The 23,777-nt window shown below is 47.0% G+C and overlaps 1 protein-coding gene across 7 annotated transcripts in view; it reads left to right on the top strand.

Annotated features, from left to right (window-relative positions):
- Nucleotides 1-23,777, top strand: part of TIAM1 (TIAM Rac1 associated GEF 1) — a 351,800-nt gene that overhangs the window by 36,241 nt on the left and 291,782 nt on the right. The window contains exon 1 of one of the 7 annotated variants that reach the window (XM_070252079.1): nt 1,283-1,601. The exons of 5 other annotated variants lie outside the window; for them this stretch is intronic. The gene's annotated coding sequence lies outside the window, so the exon portion shown is untranslated. Of the gene's footprint in view, nt 1-1,282; nt 1,602-23,777 lie in introns of those variants that run through there. One more of the 7 variants, XM_070252080.1, reaches the window with a different exon arrangement.

Genomic DNA, 23,777 nt, shown 5'->3' with positions numbered 1-23,777 from the left:
GTGTTTGTTTTGAGGGTTGGGACTTGGGATCACTAGCTCGGAAGAGGCAGGAGGATGCCATACCGAATCTTGCGGGTTCATCACACTTGGGGAAAACCCTTCCTTTAGGAGCCCATGGGGGTGTTTCAAGTCTACTGTCCCTGTGGAGCCTGTGGAGACCTCTTCCGAGACACAAACTGGTGTCATTCCTAACTTTTCCTGAGTGTGTTTTTACCTGCCCAAGGAATCTTGCCCCGGACAATGGCCATGACCAGGAGCCTTGCTCGTTTTTGAAATCCCTTGCTCCATGGAAATTCTGACCGATTCCAGTTTCCTTCTGCAGGATTCCTGAGTGTTGCTGTCATTGCGTGCCTGAACATGGTGGTGGAGGTTTGGGAGCCTGTAAAGTTGCTGATTTCACACTGCCCTTGCTGGTTCTAGAAGAGGCTTGTTAGGTTAATTCAATGAGCATGGGTTTGTTGGGTGCCTGGCTTGTGCTAGGCGCTGAAGGACTTGCAAAGATGGAGCTCCTAAGCTCAGTCGGTTGAGGTAGAATCAAGTATTGATGCCAGTGGGTGCCAAGCTTCAGCGGGCATCAGAAGCACCTGCAGGGCTTGCTAAAGCCCAGGTTGCTGGCCCAGAGCTTCTGAAGCAGCAGGTCAAAGGTGGAGTGCCAGAATTTTAATTCTGATGCTACTGGTCCGGGGCCCACACTTTGAGAAGCGCTGTGCAATGAGGTCATGGAGGACAGAGTAATTAACAACCCAGAAGGCTTTGCAGAGGTGGGAGTTTTCCAGGTGGTCTTAGAAGGATGGGTTGGATTTTTTTTTAGATGGACAAAAGAAGATGGGGCATTTTAGGCAAACGAGGTATGTGTGGTTGGGTAGGGAATGGAATGGTGGGTCATGATTTTGGAGGGGGGCTGGATATCAAAGAAAGGGGGAAGGTAGAGAACAAGGTGTAGGAAGATTTTTTCTTTGAGGGCACAGGAAGCTTGGGCTGCTGTGAAAGTGTAGTCGCTACAGAAAGCTAAGCGTGCCCCTTGTCAAAGAGTTGCCAAACCAGGCCAGACCCTTCTGCCTGCTTCTGTGTCAGAAGCTCAAAGTGGGTTTGGAAGCTGCATGTACATGTGTGATAGAAATAACGAGAGTTGGAAGCAAGAAATCATGTGACTCTATCTTGCTTTCCGTCTCTCCCCATTTCTAACCCAGGCTTTCCACTGGAACAAAGTCAGCTTTGTCCTGTGGTCCCACCCAGCTGCAGGCTCCAGGAGGCCTGTTTCTTTTGCAGTGAGAGGGACCACACCCAGCCCTGCCGGTGCGCGCGGGCTCTGCAGTTCAAATCTTGGAGGACTGGAGGATTGTGGTTGTGTCAAAATTGAAATCAAAATGAGTTTTTGACTTTCTACCTTGTAACTTCACATTTTTGGCAGCCGCATTCCTGACCCTGAGCCGTTGGTGGCTCACCTTTAGAACCCTAGAAGCAAGAACCTAGAATTTACAACTTCTCTCGTTCAACCAGTTTGGTTGGATAATTGCCTTTTCAGTTGAAAACAGTTTTTACTTTCTTTAGTCCTGGGTTTGCATTACGTTTTGGGGCGAACGTCTTTGATGCTACAGTCGGTGAGTTCTTAATTTCAACTCTCAGATCATGAGGTGGAAGGAATCGGGGAGACGGTGAGAGGAGGGTGGGGTCAGAGCAGCTTTTGAGATACAAAGGATTTTTTTCCCCTCAGAAATGTCCCCCTGTGGCATTCCTTTGGGAGAATGTGCCGGAACGTTGTTTTTGCAGGCAGGTCTGGTTTGATGTAAAGAAAACAACGGGCAGGCGTGATTCCTATACAAGACACTCCTTTAAAATAAATTCAGAATTTCACTCTTCCATTAAAGGTGTGGTCTGCTTTCTAAGGAGCTTATTTTGACAGCCTGATTCCACTGTGGAAGAAATGACTCGCCCTGAGAGAGGGTGAGAGTTTATGGGTTGCCCTCTTGGGTGGCTGTGCTGCAGTGATGAAGTTTGCATTTTGGAAGATGGTGGCGTTGACACTCACAAGGAAGTCTGCTTAGTAATGAACATGGGCATCTGAGATAGTGAGAAAATGGACTAAGGCGTCAATTAAAGCATCGTGGTCTAGTGGGTAAGAGCATGGAGCTCAGTTACCTGGGCTAGAAGCCTGGCTCTTAGCTTTGGCAGTTTCTCAGGGTCTTAGTTGCCTCATCTGCAAGAGGGGCATAATATAGTTCATCTATCTCAGAGGCTCGTTGTGAAGATTAAGTGACTTAATATTTGTAAAGGGCTTAAAATAGTGCCTGGTGCATGGTGCATATTTATGGAACATATATATGGCGCATGTGTATAAATGTTTATTAAACAAAATTGAGTTGCCTTCTAGAGGATAAGAATGATGTTGAAAAAGAGTAAATGTGAAACTTCATTGACTCTTTGGTACAGAGCTGTTAGCCCTCTGGAAACCCCACATAGTCTTGAACGTCCAAGCTTATGTGGTTTTAGAACATTTAAGTTATCTCTGTGTTTAGAGTTTATCTTCGTCTTTGGAAAAGAAAAGAAGGCGCTGGGAGTTTTTCTCATTTGTTGGTTTCTTTAGAACTGTTGTGATAACATCACAAAAAATTGCAGTAGAATAAACAATTTCAGTGCATCCCACGTAATAAAGGTAAGTGTCTTGGAAAACATTTTTTGTGTTACATACCTGAGTGTCTGCAGCAGGTTGCTGTGGGCTAGATTTTCTATTTGACCCTAATTTGCTGCCCTCCTTTGTATCCAGACTGGCTGGGATGTGTCTCTTGTCTGTTTCTGCCAGTCAGTTCCAACTGCCTGTCAATTTCAGATGAATTCTCAAATTACATTTTCTTAAAAAATATTTTCCCCTTGCCCTAGCAACCGGATGTAAGCTTGGGATTTTAATAATTTTAGCATATTTCTTTAGTATTATTAAATTTCTCCTTTCTGCTCTTCTGTTCCTGCAAGTTTGGTGAGTTTTGGGGTTGCACACGATCAGCCCAGGATCAGGGCGGCCTGACCCGGGATTTTTAGGGAATGTGACACACACTTACGAGAAGCATGCCTTGGTGGCATAATTCTTTGTTGGGATTGATCAAACTCTTTCATAGCTTGGACTCTGTGCCGGGCATATAGCACTTTATAAATATGACCTCATTTGGTTTTCATAATAGTATGAACTAGAAATTATTATTATTGTCCCCTTTATACAGATGAGAAAAACTGAGGCCCCGAGGGCATGTCTTGGTCAAGGTTGGGTGGCTGGTAAGGGACAGAGCAGGGGTCTGAGCCAGGCCGACTGGCTGTAGAGGCAATGCTGATAATCACTCTGCTGTGCTGTGTCAGGAATCAATTTTTGAATCTTATTAAAAAGTAATAATTTTGAGGGAGGCTTTCTGTATATTACTCAGTGGTTCAGGAGTCCAAATCTTCCGTGCCATCTTGGGGGTCCTAGGCCTTAGTTCCTAAGGGCTGCCCTAACGAAGTACCACAAACTGGGTGATTTAGAACACCACCAATTCATTCCCTCCCAGGTCTGGAGGCCAGGAGTCCAAGATCAAGGCGTTGGCAGGGCGTCGCCCCCTGAAGGCTGTAGGGGACAATCTGGTCCTGGTCTCTCCTAGGTTGAAGGTTGCCGACAATCCGTGGTGGTGCTTGGCTCATAGGCACGTCACTCCAATCTCTGCCTCTGTCTGCTGGACACTGGTCATAGAGGAGAAGGGACCCACTCTACTCCAGTATGACCTCATCCTAAATAATTGCATCTGCAGCACCCCAATTGTAAAATGTAAACAATTTCGAAGCAAGGTCACTGTTATCTGCAGAATTCTGCCCCGCCCTCCAGTTCACATGCTGGAGCCTTGACCCTCAATACTTCAGAATGTGACTCTATTTAGAGATGGGGCCTTTAAAGAGATAATTCAGTTAAAAAGAGGGTGACTACTGGTAACAGGGCTGTGTGGCATCTTTGAAAGTTGGTAAGAAAGTGGATCCTAAAAGTTCTCATCGCAAGGAAAAACATTCCCCTTTTTTTTCTTGTATCATGATGAGTTAACATGATGGATGTTCACTAAAACTTATTGGGGTAATCATTTCACGATATATGTACGTCAAGTCATTACGCTGTACACTTTAAACTTACACAGTGCTGTATGTCATTGCATCTCAATAAAATGGAAAAAAAAAAGTTAAAATGCGGTCATTAGGGTAGGCCCTAATCCAGTCGGGCTGTGGTTCTTATAAGAAGAGGCAATCTGAACACGCAGAGACACCAGGGAGGCACCAGCACAGAGAGGAGGCCATGGGAGGACCCAGGGAGAAGGTGGCATCTGTAAAGTACGGAGAGAGGCCTCCCGAGACACCAGAACTGCTGACACCTTGATCTTGGACTTCCAGCCTCTAGAACTGTGAGTCATAAATTTCTGTTTAAGCCGCCCTGTCTGTGGTACTTTGTTAGGGGGGCCCTAGCCGACTAACACAGTCACATTCAAAGGTGCCGGGGTTAGGACATCAATGTATCTTTTTGGGGGACACAATTGAACCCACAGCAGCGGGGTTTGATTTCACCTTTCAGATTAGGGGGTCCTTTGATGACCAGGCCTCACAGGATGCTGGTTCTGGTCTGGGGTTATGTGCAAGGGTCGCTTTTCACTTCTTTGCTGCCTGGGCACTAATATACGTGCTAGAAATAAATAGACACGCCTCCTATGGGCTGGGAGGGGCCTCAGGTGGGTGTGGAGGCAGAGCTCCTGGCTGACTCATCCAAGTTTGCGGGCTTCAGAGGCACGGGAGAACTTGCTGGCGGTGAGAGCTGTCATTCCAGGTGGTGGGGCCGCCCGAGGGAGCGGAGCAGGTCCTGCCGGCTTCCCCGCAAGGGAGGAGCCTCTGACTTTTATCCCTTATAAAGATGATCTTCCTCTGATAGCGCCGACAAAGCACTGGGAGGGGTCTGGCGCCCACTCATCACTCTTGCCCTCCTCTTCGCCCCGCCCTTCTTTGCCCCTCCCCTCCTCAGCAACCCTCCCTTCCTCCTCGCCCCGCCCCTCCCCTCCCTCTCCTCCTCTCCCTCCCGGTCCTTCCTCTCCTCTCCTCTCCTCTCCTCTCCTCACCTCTCCTCACCTCGCCTCTCCTCTCCTCTCCTCCCCTCCCCTCTCCTCTCCTCTCCTCTCCTCTCCCTTTTCTCCCCGCTCTCTGACTCTCAGGTCCTCCAGGGGATCGGGAGAGGCACAGCTCTCCTGGGGAAATGGATGAGGCATCGCTATGAGACGCCTGGTTATTTTTGCTTCCTGCCTGGGTGTGGGTGTTTGTGTTGACAGCGGCGGGGGAGGCGCAGTGACGAGCGCTGGAACACTCGGGTGCCCGTGGAGCAGGTGGGAGGTGGCGCCTGTGCCGGGCAGGTGACTTGGCGCTCACGTGGCCCTTGGGACTTTGCAGGACTCTGGGAGAAGTGGATTTGCTCCTCTGTGCTGGGGGTCCCATTCTGTCTGCTATGGCACGTGCAGAGGGGCTGCCTGATGCCACCCCCAGCGCACCTACGGGGTGCAGTGGTGGCTCCCTAAGTGGGTACTTCTTGCTGTGGTGTCGGCCCATCTCAGCAGTAGGCTTTAGTGGGGGGTGCTCTCTATTCCCCGTAATCACCGTCAAATATACTCCTGGTGTATTCAGACGTAACTCTGGAGGAAAATCAGCGTGCTTGCTCTGACACTCTTTGGGCTGGGGTCTCACCTCACTGCTGACTCCACTAGAATGTGTGTGTTCGTTATGTTGGGCCAGCGTGAATTATTAGCATTTAGCCCAGTTTTCTAAACGTCCTGCAATGTGTCATACCCCAAATGCCAGTAGTGTCCCCATTGCCCACCTATAGGGATAATCTGGAACTGCCCTGCTGGGTTAGTTGCGGAAGCTCCCCTGGGGGTATTGAAACCCAGGCACCTACTTAGCCAACAGGTTCAGAAATTGAGATTCAGGTCAACAGGCCTGAATCCTAAGTGGTCATTTGGTTAGAAATTTCGAGATGAAAATCTATAGTTCTCTATTTTTTTCTCTCTCTCCCCTCCCCACCCCAAGAAAAGGTGCACAAGAATTCCAGCCTGGGCTTTTTCCACATGCCCCACCCCCCGTATTAGTTTCCTAGGGCTGCAGTGACAAAGTACCATAAACTGGGTGGTTTAGAACAACGCAGATTTATTCTTCCACAATTTGGGAGGGTAGAAGTCCAAAATCAAGATGTTGGTAGGATCATGCTCCCTCTGAAGGCTCCAGGGAAGAATCCTGTCTTCCTTCTTCCTAGTTTCTGGTGGCTCCCATAATTCTTAAGTGTCCTCTGCTTGTTGCTGCACCAGTGCAGTCTCTGCCTCCATCTTCATACATCCTTACCCTGGGTCTGTCTCTGTCTCCAAATTACTCTCTGATAAAGACACTGGCCATTGGAATAGGGCCCACCCTAATCCAGTATGACCTCGTCTTAACTTGATCATCTGCAAAGAGCGTATTTCCCAATAAGGTCACATTCACAGGTACCGGGGTTGGGACTTCAGCATATCTAGGGGGTGTATTTGGGGGGCACAATTGAACCCACAGCACACCTCCACCACTGCCATTGCATGGCCGCTCTGAAATGCCTTCCGGTAATATGATTGATGTTGGAGGCTGTGCTTCCTGCATCAATTTTGTTATTGCCTGTCTGTTTCTTCCTTTCTTCATTTGGGCTCAGAGTCATTCTTTTGATTAAGTGCCCCCCCCACCACCCGCCCCGTTCCCCACTAAATCTTTTTAGTCATTATTCTCTGCTGTGTCGAGCCTGTGATGACAACACTCTTCTGTCTGGACATTTCTGTTCTGTGCCTTTCAAGGGGTGGTACACATTCTCCTAAGATGCTGCGTGGCCCTCACCATGGAGACAAAAGCAGATATTTGCTGGTGAACTGCTTCCTGCCTGTCTGTCCCACTAGACTGTAAACCCCGCCAAGACGGAGGACTGTGACTTTAGCTCATGATTCACTGTACCCCTGGCACCTAGCCCAAGGCATAGCACGTACTGGTGTTTTTAAATATTAGTTGGATAAAAAAGAAAACTTGCTTTTCTATTAATTATAGTTAGGGAGAATTGTGGTATAATTGCAAAAAGATACATGTATCTCCCCCCAAAAATGAAAAATAGGGGTCTTGCCTGGTGGCGAAGTGGTTAAGTTTGCATGCTTCACTTGGGCGGCCTGGGGTTCGTGGATTCAAATCCTGGGCGTGGACCTACACACTGCTCATCAAGCCATGCTGTGATGGCGTCCCACGTACAAAATAGAGAAAGATTGGCAACAGATGTTAGCTCAGGGCCAATTTTCCTCACCAAAGAAAAAAAAAATTAAAAATGGAATTACCATATGATCCAGCAATTCCACTTCTGGGTGTATATCCAAATGTATTGAAAGCAGAGATTTAAAGAGGTATATGTGCGCCCACACTCATAGCGGCATCATTCACAATAGCCGAAAGGTGGAAGCACCCCAAGTGCCCATTGACGGATGAATGGATAAACAAATGTGGTGTGTATAAAAAGGAAGGACATCGGACATGTGGATGAACCTTGAGGACAGATGCTAAATGAAGTAAGTCAACCACAAAAAGAGAAATACTCTGTGATCCCCCTTGTGTGAGGCACCTAGAGTAGGCAAATTCATAGAGACAGGAAGCAGAATGGGTGTGGCCAGGGGTTAGGAGAAGTGAGGGATGGGGAGTTGTTGTTTAATGGGTACAGAGTTTCAGTTTTGCAAGATGGAAAGAGTTCTGGAGCTGGATGGTGGTGGGGATGGTGGCACAGCAATGTGAGCATACTTAATACCGCTGAACTGTGTGTTTAAAAATGGTGAAGATGGTACATTTTCTGTTCTCTGTGGTTTGCTACAATTAAGAAAAGAGATATGGAAGGATGCAAAAAAAAAAAAGATACTGTGTATGTGTGCACGTGTGTGTGTGTGTGGGAATGAGAGTGAGTGGGTTTAGAGAGAGTGTGACAGAGGAAAGGAAGGGAGATATGAATGGAGAGGCCACCAAAGGAGTTGACAGTGTCTGCCGGGAAGAGAAGTAGTTATGCTGGAGGGAAAAGCATCTGGGTGGTTCCCAGTGCCTGGGGTTGTAATCAGAGCCCTGTCTCCAGCTAGCTGTGGGATCTTGAACAAATCATTCATTTCCTATTGCGGGCATCAGCTTTTAAAAGGAGCTGGAATAGACCTCTGAAAAGCTTTCTGGCTCAAAAAACTTCAGAGGTTTTAAGCATCTAACAAGGTAATGCTGATTCGCGGATTTTTCTTTTCTTCCACAATTCTCTACAATATCTACCCTCAGTGGGTGCTCTCCTAATTCTACTGGCTCCAGAGTGTGCCTGTTTGAAGCCATCATCTTTTGGTCAAGAATTCCTGGTATGTTTTTTTTACTCAGGAAGATTAGCCCTGAGCTAACATCAATGCCAGTCTTCCTCTATTTTATATGTGGGTCACTGCCACAGTATGGCTGACGAGTGGTGTAGGTCCGCGCCTTGGATCAGAACCTGTGAACCTGGACTGCCAAAGTGAAGTATGCTGAGCCTAACTACCAGGCCATGGGGTTGGCCCCCAGAATTCCTGGTACTTTTAATGGCGGCAGTTAATTTGGCTAACGAGGAATACATTTAGTTTTTTTCTTATTTCTCTTTGCTTCTGTCCAGTCACCAGTTCTTCTAGTTTTAAAATTTCCTGGGCCCTTTTAACATTTATACCCCTTGGTCTCATATTCTAATTAGTCATGCTGATGATAGTATCTCCTGTTTATAGCTCAGCTTTGTGCATAAATTATATCGTTGAGTCTTTATGTCAACACGGTGAGGTGGATTCATGATCTCTCTTTTATAGACAAGGAAACTGAGTGGTAAGTAGATTGTTTGGCCTTGAGGTCACCCAGCCAGTCAGTGGTTGGTTGAGTTGTGACTGAACTGGTTGATTCTTCGTTACGCAACGTAGGATCCTGCACCAGGCTCATGGAGTCTTTGTTCCTTCTATTTCCTAGGTCCCTTTGTGGCAAGGATCGTATCTTTTTATTTTGGGTACCTCTGAGGTCTTCACTGCAGGCCTGTCGGAGGCTAATGAAATTTTTTTCAAAGGTACTTGCTAATTTCTTAAAGAGGCATCATTCTTGTGTCGCTGTGTCAGAGAAGGAATCTCTCTTGTGCTGAGCAGACCACAGCAGTCAAGTTCTTAGCTTCTGGGGAGAAGAGTTAGGTTCCTCTGAAAGTTTCCCTTCTGGACTGAAGAGCAGTTATTAGCAAGAATGGTATCCTGCAAAAAATGAAGACTAATGCATACTACCTGACCATCTGAAGAGGACAGGATGACCCGAGATCTGAACAGAGAAGAGCCCCACTGGGTTCCTGCACTTTCTCCTCCACCGCAGAGCTCATCAGCTCCTTTTGCCCCCAGGGACACTCACCTGGAGAACTAGCTGTAGGTTCACTGGTTTGAGCTAACCAGGATGTCGGGGGTTTCCCAGCTTTGGAAGTTTCCAGCTTGTCATCTTCTCAAAACTGACAGAGGAGGGCCCTAGATCCCAGCCACCCATGTTGCTTCCATTTCTTCAACTGGCATTTTTGGAGGGGGGGGGGCTGCATCGTTCTCAGGGTGGCTTCTGAAATGGCCAGGTAGAGAACTCACAACCGTTAGAGCCACCTTTTTGACAGCCCTTCCCTGGAAATAAGGAGAATGAGTTACCTCAATGGAGTGGATTCTTTGCTCTCAGCCGACATGCCCACTCTTCTGGCTGTGCCCTTGCATCTCTGTGAAGATGAAATCAGGCCTCTGTTTTGCCTGCAGATGCAACTATATAGTTACTCTGAAAATCATGGGGCTGGGGGCTGCTCATCCATTTTTGTGCTTGGGCCTCAGAACATAGAATTACATCATTGAGAGATTTTGTTGCTGTGCGAACGTCATAGAATGCACTTACACAAACCTAGATGGTATAGCCTACTACACACCTCGGCCATATGGTACTAATCTTCTGGGACCGTCGTTGTGTATCCCATCCATCGTTGACCAAAAGGTGGTGATATGGTACATGACTAATCTCCAGCTGATCAGTTTCCCAAACAGGGCTGTTCACTGTAGTTCCGGGTTGCCCCATAGTGCATTTATAGGCAAGCAGGAACCTGTAACTCCTCCAGCAAGTCAAGACAGATAACACACCAACCATCAGCTCGCTCACCTTACTTGGAAAGAGGTCGTGCTTCCTTTGTCAGATCCAGCCTCTGCTTCGCTGTTGGATTGGGCACAGATGGAGAGGAGAGAAAGTGAATCTTTTATCCATTTTCAGGTGACTTCTGATAAGCATGAGAGATCTGCTCTGGGAGAGTGGACTGGCTGGTCCCAACTCTTTCATTGGAATCCCTGGCGTATTTAGCGTATTGAATCATCCTTAGCATTTTGGTGTTGGAAGGGGCCATAGTTTGGCTTTCATACTTGAGAGCTGAAAACACATCAGCTCTTCAGCACCTTGGCCCAGATAAGTTCTCCCAAGGAGTGGGCTGGAGGAAGCTCTACCCAAAGTTGTATACCATGTGTACTAGGTTTACTCCCGTTGTGTACCGGCAGCATGCTGAGCCCAGGGGCTACCGAAATGGAAAGGCAGCCTGCTAGACACTTGGGATGGGGGCCAGGGAAGAGGCATATACATAAGATTCAAATAATAGGGAAAGTACTAAGCTGGAAGTCCTCACACATGGAGACCCTGGGGTCACCCTTTATATTTGCTTCGTGCTGAGTGGATCTTGGCTCCCTGCACAGGAGCTGGGATCAATCTCTTTAGGGTGATGTGTGGAGCTGCTCATCGGGAGGGTGTGTTCACACTAACCAAACTCAGCAGGACAGACTTGGTGCAGGCTCACAGGGCGAGGGCAGGCTCTTTTGGTGTGAACACTGGGAACAGGGGTCGTCTCTCTGGGGGGAAGGTGGGAATTGGGTGTGTCCCATCTTTCAAAGCTAAGTGTAGACTTTTCAATGTCATTGATTTAATTGCTTCCCTCTCTGAATGCGCGTAATCAGGACCTGACTCTTGTACTCAAAGTGGATCACAGGTAGCAGAGCCTCTTGCAATGTTCATTTTGTCTTTTCAAGACTCACCTTGCACAGATTTGCTGCTTAGTTGTGAGCAGGCCTCCTGCCACCCCTGTGTGTTCATCATTGCAGGTGGAACAGTGCAAGGAGCACCCCGCTGGGGAGAGAAGACCTGGTCAGTCCATTCACAGGAATCATTTTTTGTGATTTGGGGCCATTCTCGGTGCCCGGTTTTCTTATCTCTAAAACAAGTAGAGAACCTAGATGATCCCTAGCAATGAAATATTCTGATTGTAAGATTCCTCCCTGAGATCTTTTTCTTTTATTTTACAATTTTTTCCCCCCATTTTTGAATCAGCTCCCACCAAGGCAAGTTCATCATCCTAACTCGACGAAGAGGCTTGAATATGAGGATTCCTTGCTTGACTGATTGCCTTGCCTTAGACTTCCTTTGCCCTCCCTCAGATGGAGATGCTCCTCAGCAGCGAAGTGGCAGGCAGCCAAAGTTGGAGAGTTCCGCCATCTGGATTAGCAATCCTTGAATTATTAGGATCTGAGTGTAAAGGGAAACTATGAAATGCATTAAAGGGTGTACTCCAGGGTGAACCAGGAAGCCGAAGACAGATGATCTGGGCAAAAAGCATCTTCAGGCAGCTTCCTGAGTGGAGCAGGAACTCATCTCCCCTGACCCATTATCTCAGCATCACGGTTTCCTCTTTTCTTTAGCTGAAATCCTACTTGTAGTTCTGTCTACCGCCCAATGCTTGGTACTGCCCTGGAGTGGGGTGGTGGTGGCATGATGGTGGTGGTGGTGGAGGGAGAGATCAATGCCTTCTTAGATTGCTTGCTTCCTGGCAGGAACACTGGGTCCTCAAGTGTCCTCTCTGGCATTTCTCCCTTCACTGTATCTAAGATGTGTCACCTGGTGGACTAGTTTGGTAAAAGTTATTAGAACCAGCACTATTGAGCCATTAATTCTGGAATTACATTCCTTGACGTGGGCACTGTTCCTTGAGCCCTCAAAACAGCCAGGTGAAAGCTGGAAAATCTGGTGGAATGGGGAAGAGGGGAGAATAAAAACAATGGCCGAGGCCTCCTCTTGGTGAGTCCTACTCTGTTAGAATTTTGTCAGATGGCTGATAACTGGGCACACAGTCTTTTGGACCCACTTTTTTTTTTTTTTCTGCTTTTTCTCCCCAAGTTCCCCCTAGTACATAGTTGTATATTCTAGTTGTGGGTCCTTTTAGTTGTGGCATGTGGGATGCCACCTCAGCATGGCCTAACGAGCGGTGCCATGTCTGCGCCCAGCATCCGAACCGGCGAAACCCTGGGCCGAAGCAGAGCGCACAAACTTAACCACTGGGCCATAGGGCCGGCCCCACAAATGGCTTTGTTACCAGTAAAAACCACTTCATGGATTTGTGGATTCCAGTGAGAATACCAGTTTTGTGTGGATGGAATAGCACATTGTCTTAGTCCATTCAGGCTGGTCTAATGAAATACCAGAGCTTAGGTGGCTAGAAAACAAGAGAAATTTATTTCCCACAGTTCTGGAGGCAGAAAGTCCAAAATCAGGGTGCCAGCATGGGTGGGTTCTGGTGAAGGCCCCCTTCTGGGCTGCAGATGGTCAGCTTCTTGCTGAGTCCACACATGGTGGAAGGAGCTTGGGAGCTCTGTGGGGTCTCATTTGTAAGACCACTAATCCCATTCATGAGCTCTTCCCTTATGACCTACCCACCTCCAAAGGCCCCACCTCCTAGTACCATCACCTTGGGCATTAGGATTTCAACACAGGACTTTGAGGGGACACAGACATTCAAACTACAGCACAGATAGAGATGAAAGACCAAGGGAAAGGGTTGGTTTGGGCAACTGGTTGGATGAGTCAGACCCAACATCACTTTTATTCCTTCTAGCTGCATAGACATCTAAAAAGTGATTTTCTGCCTTGGATTGACCCTTTCCTCCCTGTTCTTTCCATCCTGATTGACCTGTGGTTTGCTGCCAGCAGAAAATAATCCAGGCGCCCCTGCCCACTCCCAACAAGAGGTAGTCACCTTGCTGAGGGGGCATGTTCTGGGGTCTCCTGGGAGGTGGAGTGTGTGTGGGTGTGAACGAGCCTCTGCAGTGGTGGGGTTCGTGGTCCTGACCTTCTGGACTGCGCTTGAAGCTCATTATTTAGCTGTGTTTTCATCCCTCTGGGAAATATGAAGAACCCCAAATACTGGCTGCTCCCGGTAAGAGCAGGGAGGAAAAGGAGGCAAAAGGAAAAAAAAAAAAAAGAACCAACAAAACACCTGTATTTCTCTTTCTTCCACAAAAGTTTATTACTGAAGATCACCTTTCCTGAAATGTTATTTATCATTTGTATTTGTAAAAGTGTGCTATTTCCTCAGGCAGGTCAGGAATTTCATTTTTCCTTAGAAGAGCGGGAGAGGGAGGCAGATGTGTTAGTTTCCTAGAGCTGCTGAAACAAAGTACCACAAACTAGGTAAAGCAACACTTCTTCTCTCTCAGTTCTGGAGGCTGGAATCCCAAAGTGAAGGTGTCAGCCGGGTTGCTTCCTTCTGGAGGGTCTGTGGACAGTCTGTTCCATGCCTCTCCCTAGTTTCCTGCTAGGCTGCTGGCGCGATCCTTGGGTTTTCTTGGCTTGCAGAAGCATCACTCCAGTGTCTGCCTCCATTGTCATATGCTCTCTTCTCCCTGCCTGTCTCTGTGTCTCTCCTCCTCTTCCTCTGAGAACACCAGTGATACAGGATTAAGGGTCCACCTACTCCAGTATGACCTCATCTTAACTAATGACACCTGCAATGGCCCTACTTCCAAATAAAGTCACACTCTGAGGTCCTGGGGGTTAGCATTTGACTGATCTTTTTGGGGGACACAGTTCAACGCATAACAGAGGCTTACATATTGAGCCCAGTGTAAGTGGATGAGGGGGACAGCCTTGTTGGCTAAGGGTCTGTTACCTGGCAGGTGCTGTTAGGTACTTTCGATTTCACCTCCTTGGTTTAATTTCACTGATATGACAGTTCCGAAGGTCGGTGGTGTTATTTCCGTTTTATAGATGAGGACACTGAGTCTCAGAAGTTAAGTAATTGGCCCCATCACACACAGCCTGTCGGTGGAGAGCTGGGCTGGAACCCGGGTTTCTGACAGCGAGGTGCTCTATCCATGGGCAGTGCATCCTCCCGTTATTTGTAACTGCTGTTTGTCTCCCTTCACTGGACTGGGAGCGCCTCAGTCCGTTATCTTAAAGTTCTTGGGGGAGAAGGACCCTCTTTTACTCAACCCCTGCCCTACTGACTTACTCTCCCTCTGCCCCTTTGCAAGTACGAATATTGGTTAAATTTCTGATTACAGTTCGCGTGGCAGTTTCAGACACAAACCTACACAGGGGTGCCCGCCCAAATCTTCCCCAGAGGGCCGGAGACTGAGTAATGGACCCGAGATCTTGGCTCTGAGAGCAGCCGTGGGTTTCCTCAAGGGCGAGAGAGGCACCACGGGGTCCCCTGCCTGGTGTTCTGACAATCGGAAAGCCGGACAAGCTCACCACCCTCTCAGTCTGGCTTCCCCAGACGTTAGAGTCTTATCTTTTGATCGTCTCTGAGACCTTGTTCAGTCCCCATGAGGTTTAACAGAGGGTGAGTCTAGACTGGGGAGAAGGTTCATCTCCCCATTCCGAATTGCCGGACACCCAAATCACGTATAATCGTCTTGGCAACTCTCCAAACTATTGTATTGATCCAAGAGTGTCTTTACTTCAGTGCCACAACCACGCAGTGGCTTGCTGGCCGTGATCTCCCAAGTGGCTGCTGAGGGACTCGGTGGGTGCTCTTTACATTCGGGTCTGTCCAGCTGAGGAGTGGGTTTCCACTGGCTCCCAGAGCTATTCCCTGGGGCCTGGCACGCCGTGGCAGTTAGATGCAGGACAGACGTAGTGTGAGTCAGATGATTAAATCTTAGAATGAGCAATATGAACTTGGAGAACACAGCTATGGGGAATCGTCTGCTGTAAGTAAACTACATAGTTTATTTTAGAGGAAATTTCTACCTAATTTAGGCTGAAACTTGATAGAACATACTTTTCCAAGCCCCCAGCTCTACTTGTCCAGAATCAGCCCTTTCTAAACAGGCAGCTGTCCCAGGGTAGCAGCCCGTGAGGTCACATGTGGGCAGCATCCTGCCAGGTGGTGGTAATTTTGTTTCTGTGTTTCTCTGGTCTAAGTTACCCCAAACCATATGCTTGCACTATTATTTTCCTTTAACATTTTTTCAAGGTAATTTTATTTTGTTTATTTATATATTTGAATAGGTCATATATTCACATGGTTCAAAATTCAGAATATATATAATGGAAAGTTTCTCTTCTACCTCTGTCCGTCAACTACCTATTCCCCCGCTACAGAGAAGCTACTAATGTTTCCAGTTTCTTATGAGTCATTACGGATACATTAACACAAATGACTACATATATGTGTGGGTGTATCCATATGTCTATATGTGTGTATATATTTATCTTTTCCCCCTTTTTCTTCTCCACTTCTTACACAAATGGTAACATTCCGTACATCCCATTCTGCATCTTTTTTTGTCACTTACCAGCAAATTTTAAAGATCTTATCATATGTAAATAGCTTCCTCATTCTCGTAACTATTTGTTTCGATATTATTTCAAACTTACAGGAAAAGATTGCAAGAATAATTTAAAAAACTTTCCTATACTCTTTCCCCAAATTCACCAAGTGTCTGCGTTTTGCCCCTTGTACTTTGTAACTCTCTCTGCATTTCTATAAATTTATAAACACACACATTTACACCAGCACACATTTATCCTTACACATGTCTATATATACATACTTATACACACATTGATACACACCCACACGTATTATTATTTTTTCTGATCCATTTGAGAGAATGTTGGAAGCATCATGCCCTCTTGTTGCATAGGTGATTCAATGTGTCGTCCCTGAGAACAAGGACATCCTCTCACATTGTACTTTAATCGCACTTTTCTCCACGTCTTATTTTACACTGCGGATGTGGGTATACGTTTTTGTTAATTTTTAGGGCCAGTCTCCTGTGGCTTTTCTTTGGTGGGAGTGCAGAGGGATAAAGCATGTTTTTCCCATCGAGCTGATGAGGTGTTCTTTCTTGGACCGGTTGTCCCTCCCACTCTGGTGTTTCCTGTAGTGTCTGTTGAACCTCATGTTTGCTCATTGAGAAAGAGCATTCTTCATTGGGGATGGGAAGAGGGAGGGTTTAAAAAATTTTCATATTTTTTGGGGGGTCGGCCTCATGGTTGAATGGTTAAGTTGGCGTGCTCTGCTTTGGCGGCCCAGGATTCGGATCCTGGGCGCGGACATGGCACCGCTCATTAGGCCATGTTGAGGCGGCATCCCACATGCCACAGCTAGAAGCACCCACAACTAGAATATACAACTATGTACTGGGGGGATTTGGGGAGAAAAAGCAGGGGGAAAAAAAAGAAGATTGGCAACAGTTGTTAGCTCAGGTGCCAATCTTTAAAAAAAATTTTTTTTTAAAATTTTTTATTTTATTGCGGTCACATTGGTTTATAATATTGTGTAAATTTCAGGTGTATATCATTCTATTTCGGCTTCTGTATGGACTGTATTGTGTTTACCACCAAAAGTCTAGTTTCCGTCTGTCACCATACATATATGCCCCTTTATTCCTTTTGCCCTCCCCCCACCCCCTTCCCCTCTGGTAACCACCAATCTGTTCTCCTCATCTATGTGTTTGTTTGTTTGTTTATTTTGAGAGGGGGGTTTTTCTTGATCCTTGATGCTTCACCCATCTGCTTCCGGGACTGGATCACTTGTAGAGGAAGACAGAGGCAGGAGGAGCATCCTAGGGACACTTTGCACATTCTTTAATACCTAATACCTAATATGCATTAGGAACCTGTCAAAACTACAGAAAAAGTTAGACCCAATCCCTTCCCACAGGAAGTCTAATTCAGTGTAACAAACGTTTATGGAGCTGCCTACTCTGTGCCAGCCATGCTGCCAGCCCTGGGTCTGTCTGCATACTCCTGCCACTTTTTTTTTTTTTTAAAGATTTTATTTTTTTCCTTTTTCTCCCCAAAGCCCCCCAGTACATAGTTGTATATTCTTTGTTGTCGGTCCTTCTAGTTGTGTCACGTGGGATGCCGCCTCAGCATGGTTTGATGAGCAGTGCCATGTCCGCGCCCAGGATTCGAACCAATGAAACACTGGGCTGCCTGCAGCGGAGCGTGAACTTAACCACTCAGCCACGGGGCCGGCCCCATACTCCTGCCACTTGTCCCTTATCGCCCACTCCTGCTGGTTCCATTTTTCTAAAGTGCAGCTCCAATGTGTCGCTGCCAAGTCACCCTTCACCTGACCCTCTGTTGTCCATCAGACAGGTGCCTCAGCCTGGCATCAAGCCCCACCAGGTCTCACTGTCTTTTTTTTTTTTTTAAACTCATGATTTGCCTATACGTGCCTTGCATTCCAGCCCAACTTGATACTAAGCACTGTTCCCGGAATTCTGCTCTGAGTTTTCTGTTTTTTGCCTCTGCTTAGGCTGTTCCAGCTCTCTGAAAATGCCAGTCCACCTGGCATTCTCCATCCTTAAGAATCCATTTCCAATGACGCCTCTCTCATGAATCCTTTCTTGAAATTCTCAGCTTAATAAGATCTCCTCTTTTAAAGCCCTCTGCCATTTCATCTCTCTTTTAATCATTGATTGTTTCTGTACCTACCTCTCTACTACCCCTCTCTCCTCCTAGTTAGATTACACTTTCCTAGAAGGTAAACTTTGTCCTCCTTCCCACTGGCCCTCATTTCCCATGTTCCAGAAAGAATTCAAGGCCACCGGGGCTGTATCTTAAACATAGTCGAATTCTCTACAGACCTGCGCCACAGGCGTGTGGTCGGCCCTCAGATATTTGCAGGATAATTGTCAACTTCATTAAGATGCACCTTAAGGATCTTTATCTACCCAATTCACTTCTTGTCTTTTCACTGAGCACATGGACACTTCTGTTTGGAATCAGTATGTATGTAATGTGACACATGGATTTTTTTTTTCACTTAATATCTCATATATACACACATTAATTATTTTTAATGCTTAGGTAGTCTCTGCAAACTAGTTCTTGAAGGATAAACTTGCAGGCAAATAGAAGAGAGATTTTCTTTCTAGTTGGATGGTGTTATCATTTGTCACCTGTCTGTTTTCTGACGGTAGAGAGCCTGCCGTGAAATTCCTATCTTTAACAGGATGATTTACAGCCTGATTATTCTCTACCACTTGTGCTTCTCACCAACCTCCATTCCTGAGAAAAACTGCTTTGGAAATTTCCCTTCCCCCAAGTCTTGTAGATTCGTGAGTCAGTTTATTTAAAGTCTAAATTTGGGGATGACTTTTAGCAGTTGGTAGTGGTCTCTGAATTGCTCTCGCAGAAGAGATTCATGTGGAAGGTGTTTTGAATCCTGGCTTTTGTTGCTCTTCTTGGGTGGCCACAGAGCGTCTCTTTTCTACCTCTTGAGTATATCTTAAAGGCTGTCAGCTGCTTAACCTTCTGTTGGAATGATCTGCAACCAGGGTGCAGAGGAGGCAGAGTTGGGAAACAGATTGGTAATTGACAGGAAGTCATAGAAGCTTCTAGTCCCCTGTCCTCTCACCGCCTTGCTGGGATCTGATCCCAAAGGTCTGCTACATTCTGTTTTGGCATTAAGTGTCTGGAAGATTTAAGGACCCCAGACTTGATCATGAGCCTTGGTATAGGGTTCTATCAATTAGGATATTTTTGATGCTGGAGAGAAAACACCCAACTAAAAGTATCTCAAACAATATGGGGTTTAGTATCTCACATGATGGCTCCAAGGTTAATACAATTAAGTGGTGGTATCAGAATCAAGTTCTTTCCATTTTTCTGCTCCAGTATCCTCGGGGTATTTCCTTATTCCTTATTTCTGCACAGTGGCAATGATGGCAGCTGCAATTGTAGCACTGCAAACGGGCACAATACTTGGCCAAAAAAGAGAGATGTTTTCTCCAATGCCCTTTGTTTTACATCTGCATGAAAACCCTTCCCAGAACTGCCCAGCTGACATCTCTTCTTCCATTGGCTAGAGCTGGGTCACATGGCCAGCCCATAGCCAATCACGGGCAAGGAGGAGTGGGATGCTCCTGATTGGTTCATATCAGGCCTAATTCAGGCTGAGGGAGGCTGCTGTCCGGTCCATTGTGGCCTGAGAATGTGAACTTGAACAGTGTTCTGTTGGCTGGGAGGGACGCACTCAGCAGTGGCTCTTGGGAAGACAACTAGCAATTTATTATTCTTGTTTTTTAAAGATATGTCTAGGCCTGCTGAGGTCCTAACAAAGATTATTTTATTCCTTACCTTACCCAATGGTGACACTTGAATATTTTGAATCTCTGCATTTTTGGGTATGATATCTTAAACTTTAGAGATTCTTCCTGAAACTTTAGGATATCTGCAAGAATTTTTTATGACCATGAAACTACTTAATCGTTTTACACAAGGCAGACTTAGGGAGGGCCTCACAATGACCCCAGACCATGGTGTGAATAGAACAACCTGCCTTTCTTAAGAATAATAACAAGAATAATAACAAAAATGTGCAACAGATAATGGGCGTCTCTGTGTAGTGTAGGTTTTTATGGTGGGAAGTGACTTTAAAATAATGCAAATACAAATTCTATGAAAAAAATAGGAAAAGCAGACTTTCCAGTGTACCCAGACTTCTTTTCCTTTTTTTCGTAAAACAAACTTTCACATTAGGCCCTGGATAAAAAATTCTTCTTTTTCCTCATGCTCCTACTGCTTGATAAAACTGTTGAAAGAAAATTTTAATGATCCGGAAACTTTATTTTTCTGGAAGTCGTCTTTGAGGATTTCGAGCGTGGAAACAGTCAGGCGTGGTGGGGGGTTTTGACCTGCAGCTCTGTGGCTCTCACTCTCTGGGTACTTTCTGCTGTGAGATGGATGAGGAGCTGACAAGTTGTCTCAGACTCAGGGCAGCATCTTTACTCAGGAGCGGATCCCTTGCAGGTGTGCTGTATGCACAGCCTCCTGGGAATGGCTTCCCAATGCTGGCTTGTCATTGAGGCTGTGATGGGTCTGGGTGACCCAGGGTGTCCCCACACGTCTGCCAAGGGGGTCTGCACCTCTTTCCTCAGCAAAATTACTATTACCTAAATTATTACCTAATTATTATTATGTAATTATTACCTAATTATTATTATCTCTAAAGATGGTTGGTCCTGATGGCAGTCTTGCAATGTATGCTTGGCAGGTATTTCTGTTTTACTATTTCTTTTCTACCCATAAAAGGCATTTTTGTTGGAGAAAATGTAGAAATACAGGAAGATACAGAGAAGAAAACAGAAGTTGCCCAAATTCCATCACTTATAAATAGCTGCTGTTAACGTTTCAGTCTATCTTTTTACAGTCTTTCTCCTCGTGCGTATCTATGACCTCCCTCCCTTTCCCCCTTTTCTCTCCCTTCTTCCTCCTTCCCCTCTTCCTCTCTTTCCTTCCCTTTTTCTTTTTCCTGCCAGGACATAATGAGGATCACACAGACTGTAGATATTTTGTATTTTTCCCCAGTTAATATGCTGTCTCGGGTCAGATGGATCGGATTCAAGTCCCAGCTCCTCTTCTCACAGTATGTGATCTTTATGTGCCTCACTTCCCTCCTCTGTGAAGGGGATGAAGGTCGTTTGAGGACCAGTTGTAAAGATCTCTGTGGAGCACTCAGTTCATGCCCAGCACCGATGTCTCTGGGCTGATATTCCCTTGCATCTCGGTGATCAAACTCTATCACGTGTCTTCCCTCCATCCCCCACCCTCAAGCTATAAAGTAGGGCTGAAAACCTTAGTTTCTGGCAAAGGAAAACGGGATGTCTTGGGTAGCTTAGACCCGGGTTTCTCGACCTTGGCACTGTCAACCTTTCGGGCCTGATACTTCTTTGTCATGAGGGGCTGTCCCATGCGTTGTAGGGCTACCCACTAGAGGCCATAGCACCACTCCCCCAACTCTAGACATTGTCAAAATCACCCTCAGTTGAGAACCACTGGGCAAGACTCCCCAGGATTTATCGCCTGGGGCTGACCCTGGCCACTCTGAACAAAACTGATGGGCAGCCAGGATGAGCACCCATGAAGGTCAGGCCTGGGCTCCCACCACTGACTTTCCCAGTCTGAATATCTGCCGTGTGTTCTGTTTGAAGAGTTGAAGCTACAGGATCTAGCTGTCCTAGACTCCCAGGAAAGACCTGTCCAGGCTGTGTCACCATATCACAGCCAGGGCCACTGCCTGTCCTTTCTTGCCTCCATGTTGAGATGCCTGTGGCCTCAGAGAGTCATCAGGTGAAGGGGCCACACAACAGGAGGGTCCCTGAGCAGTCATGTGACTTCCCTTTTGTCTAAGGCTCTGGGCAAGGCAGCTTTGCACGAAGTGTTTCTTCTCCAAGACTCCCCCAAATCAGAATCCACTGGGCTCAAATGGTCCTTGGCTTCCTCCTTCGTTCCCTTCCTGGCCGGGAGCTTGGAAGCAGGAAGCCCTCCGCCTGGCCAGACGGCTGAGCGCAGTCACGAGGAGCAGTCGGTGGAACGTTGCACGGTTCTAACACATTGTGGAGCCAGGGCTGCTCTGGGGACACAGAGTATCTGTCGAATGTAAATGAAGTGTTTAATAAATCTCGCCTCTGCAGGCTGCCCCAGCTGCCGACGCTCCCTTGTCCCTTCTTGTCCTGACCCTGAAGGACAGCCTGGCCCAGCAGGACAGTCATTTCACCCGCCTGTCATTTCAGTCGGCCTCGGAAGACTCAGTGGCAGGATGATGCTGACACAGCTGACCTCCAGGGGGCAGTGAGGAGTTTTCTGAGGCCACTGACCGGCTGTCAGAGGGCAAGGGTTTTCATTCTTTTCCAGAGTGATCCAGAGTGGAAAATTGTGGGTGTTCCAGTCTGGATGGCCCAGAGGCTCCCAGTTGTCTTGAAGACTCGCCCGATCGACAGCACAGCATGCCGCCTCTTTGCACACAGTTCAGGTTTTATCGGGGGTGAGAATGGTTTTTGAATCATGAATCATCAACTGGTAGAGGGATGGGGTGTGCTGTTCATTTCCGCTCATTGATGAGCAGCTTATTCCCGAACCCACATAGGACTAGATGATGTTGACGAAGATGGTCCCTGGGAATCTATTGATGAAGATTGTCCCTGGGAATCAGAGAATTAGAGCATCCCAAACCTTTGTGTGCTTAGGTGGCAGTGCATCACTAAGACGACAGCCTCTGGAATGGGCTGTGACTTGCATTCACTAGCTGGGTGACTTTGCATGGGGGACCAGTACTGGGCCCCTGGTTAGCACTCATTAACCGTTGTTGGAACTCTTGGCTCTGTACCATGTCCCTAGGACACAAAATGTACTATTTGTACCATCTGTAGAGTACAGGCTGTCTTTGTGGATGTGGGAGGTGTATTGAGGTTCCTTAAGTCATGGCAGCTCCTAGTCTAGTATAGAGAGCATAGTCATTAGAAGTTTGAGGTTCTAGGTCTCAATTTTGACTTGTATTCCACAGTTAGCCTTTGGCTTCTCCCTGCCCCCATCTCCATGCTCTCAGGTGACAGTGATATTAAATTTCTCCATTTCTTTGCCTTGAGATTACCATCTGAATTTTATGGGCTCCTAGGAAATGCCTCAGTGACTGTTCACCCAACAGTGCCGCCTCTTGGAATCTGAATCACTGTGTGGTCTTTACTGTAAGAGATGTGAGGATAAGAATGGCCCACGTCTGAGAAACACCTGGGTCTGCTTTTCTGGGACTAATTGGAATATGCGTGGGCTGCGGAATGAGGAGTGGGAAGGCAGCGTGGTGCCCCAGAGTTGCTCCTGACTCTCTGTTACTCTGGATTTATTGTGCCAGGGGAAGCCTTTGTGGCACACACAAGCTGCCTGACCACTTCTGGTCTCTCCTCTGTGCTGTGGAAGCTGTATTACCTGCAGGCTCTATTCCTGGGTGGTGAATGGCAGAAGAATGCAATATCAATTTCAAGTTCATTAGCCGGCCATACCTGGGGAGGCCTTGGAACATGAAGATGACATGGCTGGGGTCAGGGTCTTTGACAGCCTGGGGTCCCCATCCTGGGTGATTGGGAATCTGAAATTTTCGGACACAGAGCTGTGGGCTTTTGGGGCTGATTTAAAGCTAGGCCTTGAGCAGGATTACTCAGATAAAAAGTGGGTGAAGGATTTGAAACCCTCAGTATTCCGTTCCTTCAGACTTCCACAAATTCTCTCTTTCTGTTCCTCTCCCTGATTTTCACATTGGTTAAGAAGAGCTGATATGCAAGGAAGATCCTTGTCCTGAGACAGCTGGGTTTGGCGGCCGCCCACAATGCCAGCTCCCAGGTGTGAATTCACTAAGCAGGTACTGAAGTCTTGATGTACTGAGCTCATACCTGGTGGGTATGTGTACTCGGATGGAGCAGGGAACCAAGCAGACACACTCCCCACTCCGGCGGCCTCCTGGTGGAGTCCGTGGGGGAGGTGCAGAGCGACGGGTAGTGGGGGTACTATACGCAGGCTTCGCGGGTTTTCTGATTCCTTTTCCAGCAGCCGTCAGGGATCTGTCATACGCTGGTTCACTTCCTTTTTCTAAGGCTGTTTCGGTTCTGCTT

Source organism: Equus caballus, chromosome 26 (assembly GCF_041296265.1).
Source record: "Equus caballus isolate H_3958 breed thoroughbred chromosome 26, TB-T2T, whole genome shotgun sequence".
Taxonomy (NCBI): domain Eukaryota; kingdom Metazoa; phylum Chordata; class Mammalia; order Perissodactyla; family Equidae; genus Equus; species Equus caballus.
The sequence above is the reverse complement of the archived record's forward strand: the minus strand, read 5'-3'. Positions and strand labels throughout refer to the sequence as shown.